The sequence below is a fragment of the Prionailurus bengalensis genome, chromosome X (assembly GCF_016509475.1).
Source record: "Prionailurus bengalensis isolate Pbe53 chromosome X, Fcat_Pben_1.1_paternal_pri, whole genome shotgun sequence".
Lineage (NCBI taxonomy): Eukaryota > Metazoa > Chordata > Mammalia > Carnivora > Felidae > Prionailurus > Prionailurus bengalensis.
This window is the reverse complement of record NC_057361.1, coordinates 98,445,407-98,451,425: the sequence shown is the minus strand read 5'-3', so window position 1 is coordinate 98,451,425 and position 6,019 is coordinate 98,445,407. Positions and strand designations below refer to the sequence as shown.

Below are 6,019 nucleotides of genomic sequence, written 5' to 3'. Positions count from 1 at the left end.
ACTTAACAGGAAAACTAGCTCACATCCACATTAATAAATTCCAATGGGAAAAACAAAGAAATGCCAGAAGGGCCTGACGATTAAAAGAGACTCAAAAGATACAGCAATCGATTGCAATATGTGGACACTGATGTGAACAACAACAAAAAATCTGTAAACATTCATGCAACTATCAGGGATATTTAAATACTGACTGACTCTTTGATGATGTTGAGGGATCACTGTTAGTGTTTTTGGTGTGATAACAATATTGTGGTTATGCTTTTGTTTTTTTAATTTAATTTAATTTTTAACGTTTATTTATTTTTGAGACAGAGAGAGACAGAGCATGAACGGGGGAGGGGCAGAGAGAGGGAGACACAGAATCTGAAACAGGCTCCAGGCTCTGAGCTGTTAGCACAGAGCCCAACGCGGGGCTTGAACTCACGGACCGCGAGATCATGACCTGAGCTTAAGTCGGCCGCTTAACCCACTGAGCCACCCAAGCGCCCCGTGGTTATGCTTTTAAAGAGCGTCCCATGAGAGAATACGCTGAAATATTTATTGCGTACTTTTGTACGCATTTGAAAAATTTTCAGAATAAAAAGTAAGAAAATTTAGGGCAGCGAAAGTCAGAAGAACCTGGATGTAAATTCTACTATAACTTCATGTCATGGAATACATTCATTAACGGCTCTGTGGCTGTTTCTTCATCGACAGTAATGGCCCCTACATCATAGAGTTGGGGCGAGGATTCTATGACGTTTTGTCTGTAAAACCCTTCCAACACTGCCTGGCTTACAGTCCATACTCAATAAAGGATAGCTCTCGTTACTGTTATTTACTTATTTTGATGGTCCTATCTTGAGGGGATGGTCCTAGGTGGGTCCTAGGTAAATACTGCAATAGTATCTCCTAAATGTTCCTGGCCTTGCACTTATACAGACATACTCTTTTTTTTTTTTTGAAAAAAAAAATTTTTTTTTTTAAATTTTTTTTTTCAACGTTTATTTATTTTTGGGACAGAGAGAGACAGAGCATGAACGGGGGAGGGGCAGAGAGAGAGGGAGACACAGAATCGGAAACAGGCTCCAGGCTCCGAGCCATCAGCCCAGAGCCCGACGCGGGGCTCGAACTCACGGGCCGCGAGATCGTGACCTGGCTGAAGTCGGCCGCTTAACCGACTGCGCCACCCAGGCGCCCCGAAAAAAAAATTTTTAATGTTTATTTTTGAGAGAGAGAGAGAGAGTGCAAGCAGGGGAGGGGCAGAGAGAAAGATAGACAAAGAATCCAAAGCAGGCTCCAGGCTCTGAGCTGTCAGCACAGAGCCCGACGCGGGGCTCGAACCCACGAACCGTGAGATCGTGATCTGAGCCGAAGTCGGAGGCTTAACCGACTGAGCCACCCAGGCGCCCTATATTATTTTAGATATATATACCATATACATGTGTATATATATATATATATAATATAGGACATAATTATATATATTATTATATATATCATATATATTAACGTCAGATAAAGTGAATTTAATGCAAGGAGTATTGCCAGAGATATAGAGGGATATTTTGTAATGATGAAAGGGTCAATGCATAAGAAGGCACGATTCTAAATGTGTATGTGCCTAAAAACGGAGCTGCAAAATATGTGAAGTAAAAACTGGTAGAATTTAGAGGACAAAGAGAGAAATCCACAATTATACTTGGAGACTTTAATACTCCTTTCTCAGGAATCAGTAGAACACGTAGATAATCATTAAGACGCCATCAATTAACTTGTCCTAATGGATATTGATAGGTCTCCCCCCCGCCCCCCCCCACGTCCGCAATAGCAAAACACACATCGATTTCAAGTGTGGAGCGTTCACCGTGAGAAACCTTATGCTGGGCCGTGAAGAAGTGTCACCGACCATAAAAAAGTTAAATTAGAAATCAATCATTAGAAAGCTATCTGGGGGGGGGGGGGCACCTGTGTGGCACAGTCGGTTGAGGGTCCGACTTCGGCTCAGGTCGTGATCTCGCGGTTCGCGAGTTCGAGTCCCACATCTGATGTGGGATGCGACCTCGCTGCTGTCAGCGCAGATCCTGCTTCGGATCCTCTGTCCCCCTCTCTCTGCCCCTCCCCCGCTTGAGCGCTCTCAAAAAAATAAACTTAAAAGAAAGAAAGAAAGCAAGCTCTCTGGGAAATTCCCTAAATGTGGGGAGATTAACCCATTGCAGCGGTAACTGGACGCTTTTGCATGACTTAACGGGAGGCCTGTCCCTCCGAAAGTGTACAATTCCTCTTCCTCCTCTCTCTCCCCCAAGCACACATCACTGTCTATTTGCATCGATCCCTCTTTGTGGGCTCACTTGCTCCGTCACCGTGAGAGACGGAAAGAGCTCTTGGTGGCGAGAAGGGCTAGAAGAAGAGAAGAGAAGCCGTAAGGGGGGACTATGGGGTCGATTCCTTTTCCAGACCGGTAGCTTCGGTGGTCAAGCAAATGAGAAACCATGTGCTGCTGGGCCCGCCCATGGAGGCTTTGAGAGACTGAACAAAAAAGCAGGCCTAGCGCAAAACCCAGGTGACAGAGTGCGGGCGGCAGGGAACTGGGGAAGATACCCTTCTAATCCCGGAGGCGCTACAGAAGACACAGCATGGACGTTGGTATTTCATTACGGACACTAAGCAATCAGATTTCTGTAAGGAGCTTTGCAAGCAGAAGATACGGACCAGTTGGAAGCTGGAAGAGTATTGGCAAGGAGGGCGGGGCTCCCAGAAGTAAATGGTATGGGGTGGGGCGCTGGAGAGCGATGTGGGGTCTTACTCTTGCACACTTAACTTAGAACCGTAGGTAACCTGCCGAGAGTAGCAGGTGGCATAGTCTCGTGTTCTGGAATAAATAACAAGATCCTCCAGGGGCCAGTTTTCAGGACACTTGATAGTCTAAAGGTTGCTTGAGGGCTTATGCAGAAAGAGAAACATAGCAACTCCTTTTGGCTTGTGTGTTGTCTGGGCGCCAACGGATTTTTTTTTTATTTAAAAAAAATTTTTTTTTCAACGTTTATTTATTTTTGGGACAGAGAGAGACAGAGCATGAACGGGGGAGGGGCAGAGAGAGAAGGAGACACAGAATCGGAAACAGGCTCCAGGCTCCGAGCCATCAGCCCAGAGCCTGACGTGGGGCTTGAACTCACGGACCGCGAGATCGTGACCTGGCTGAAGTTGGATGCTTAACCGACTGTGCCACCCAGGCGCCCGTACAACGGATTTTTGTACACAGAGAATTATCGTGCTTTGTGGGTTCTTTTTTTTTTTTTAAGTATTTATTTATTTTGAGAGAGAGAGAGGGAGAGAGAGAGAGGAAGCACGCAAACAGGGTGGGGGTGGGGGTGGGGCAGAGAGAGAATCCCAAGCAGGCTCTGCACTGTCAACACAGAGCCTGATGTGGGGCTCGATCTCATGAACTAACCGGGAGATCACGACCTGAGCTGAAATCAAGAGTTGGACCCTCAACTGACGGAGCCACCCAGGCGCCCCTGTGCCTTGCAGCTTCTCGAGGAGGAAACATCCCTTACCGTCAGTTCTTAGCAGGTTAGATTTGCAAAGGAACACGCAAGGCCAATGACACACGCGGGAGGCTGGTATAGACCTGTAACAACGGCGTTCACAAGACTTAACACCACATAGTTAGGGCAACAGAAAGAGCTTTTCATAAGTTAAGGGCTAGAAGACAATGGAGGAAAGCATGCACTTGACAAAGACATAGTGATGGATGATAAAGACAGACCAGAGCTCCCCCCGCTCTCACTTTCTGTCAAGGAGAAATTTTCATACTGAAAGGCTAGCCCAGTGCTTTCCTTTCTTTTTTTTTTTTTTTTAATTTTTTTTTTCAACGTTTATTTATTTCTGGGACAGAGAGAGACAGAGCATGAATGGGGGAGGCGCAGAGAGAGAGGGAGACACAGAATCGGAAACAGGCTCCAGGCTCCGAGCCGTCAGCCCAGAGCCCGACGCGGGGCTTGAACTCACAGACCGCGAGATCGTGACCTGGCCGAAGTCGGACGCCCAACCGACTGCGCCACCCAGGCGCCCCCCTTTTTTTTTTAATGGTTATTTATTTCTGAGGGAGAGAGAGAGAGAAACAGATTATGAGTGGGGAGGGGCAGAGAGAGAGGGAGACAGAATCCGAAGCGGGCTCCAGGCTCTGAGCTGTCAGCACAGAGCCCGATGCGGGGCTCGAACCCACAGACCATGAGATCATGACCTGAGCCAAAGGCGGACGCTTAACCAACCGAGCCACCCAGGCGCCCCTGGAGATTCTTTAAAAAAAAAAAAAATGGACTGCTCCATGAATTTGCGTGTCAGCCTTGCACTGGGGCCATGCTAATCTTCTCTGCATCGATCCCAACTTCAGCGTCTTGCTATCGCGGTCACTTAAAATGGAAATTCTGATTTGGTCGGTGTGGGTGGGGCCCAGGAACGTGCATTTCTAACAAGATCCCAGGCGATGCTGCGGCGCTAAGGAAAGAAAAGCCCAGGGTGGAGAAAGTGGTTCAAGTGGTCTTGCAGAGTATTTCATTGTTGTAACCAGGTTCAAGTCTCTGGTCTGGACAAATTGCCTCTCTCAGAGCCCTGGGAGTGCCTGCACATGAGACCTTGAGACCACTCTTGGGGATACTTTTGTTTTCATCCGTGTGGAGAGTAGGAGAGGTGACAGAAGCCTGAAGACAGGCAAGTGCGATCGTGGGTTTTCAAAACCGGAAAGAAGCGGCCGTGGACAGATCAGTAAGCTTGACGTTGATTCCAGGAGACAATCTAAAATGGATTATGTTTGAAGCATGGTTTCTGTTCACTGGACCCAGTACGAGTTCCCTGAGAACAAACCCTGTCAGACTAGTTTCGTTACCTTTGATCGGTTTCCTAAGATGCTAGGTCTGGGCAGCGGCAGTGGGGAGCAAGTGAACTCTGGCAAAATGTTAGCCGAGGACTTTCAAGATGTTATTTGTGGGAATCGGAGCGACACAATAGCGACTGGTCTCGAAGACGAGGAGGGGGGGGGATTAGTAACTGGTTAATCCAGTCTGCCCAGGGGGCCCTGATTAATGATTAATAGTTCCCAAAGGATAGTCTCCAGGCCTATTATAAGGCTTCATCCTCGGCCTGGTCTGTTTCAGCAATATTATCGTTGGCTCAGATCAGTGGTTCTCAAATATGAGGGTACATCAGGCTCTCTTGGGGACAAGGGATGCTGGTTAAAATATAAGTGCCAAGTCTCCAATCCTGGGCTCGGATTCAGCAGGTCTGAATGCATTTTTTTATTAAGCATCTCAAGGTGACTCTGAGGAAGATGTTCTGGGGAGCTTGATTTGGAAAAAAAAAAAAAAACCCGACGAATGAGAACAAACCTAAGCAGCACAAAAATGCTTTTACACATGTGTATTTGGGGTTTCCCAGCTGGGTAAGGGATAGTAAAGCCGAGGCTCGTATTTCCTTAGCGAACCCTCCTTAAGCCCATTTTCTTGATTCTGAATGAGACTGACAGTGGGGAAGTATTTTCCACCTTTGGCCTATATTGTTTGAATTAATTATTTTATCTTTTCTTATTTTTTTAAGTTTATTTGTTTGTTTTGACAGGCAGAGAGCGTGTGAGCGAGGGAGGGGCAGAGAGAGAGAGGGAGAGAGAGAGAATTCCAAATAGGCTCAGTGTTGTCAGCACAGAGCCTGATGTGGGGCTCAAACTCACAAACCGGGAGATCATGACCTGAGCCGAATTCAAGAGTCAGACGCTTAACCTACTGAGCCACCTGGGCACCCCAGAATTCTTTCTTTCTTTCTTTCTTTCTTTCTTTATTATTTGGGGGATATATATATATATTTTAAAATTTATTTATTTATATTGAGAGACAGCGAGCACATGTGTGCACAGGGGAGAAGCAGAGAGAGAACGGGAGAGAGAGAATCCCAAGCAGGTCCACACTGTCAGCATGGAGTCCAATGTGGGGCTCGAACTCATGAATTGTGAGATCATGATTCAAGCCGAAGTTGGACGCTTCAC

At 46.8% G+C, this 6,019-nt stretch overlaps 1 non-coding gene across 1 annotated transcript; it reads right to left on the bottom strand.

The window, feature by feature from the left end:
* Positions 1 to 4,294: 4,294 nt before the first annotated feature.
* Positions 4,295 to 4,399, bottom strand: LOC122478096. Its single transcript, XR_006295857.1, has one exon. It is a non-coding gene; the product is annotated as a U6 spliceosomal RNA (small nuclear RNA).
* Positions 4,400 to 6,019: the final 1,620 nt, after the last annotated feature.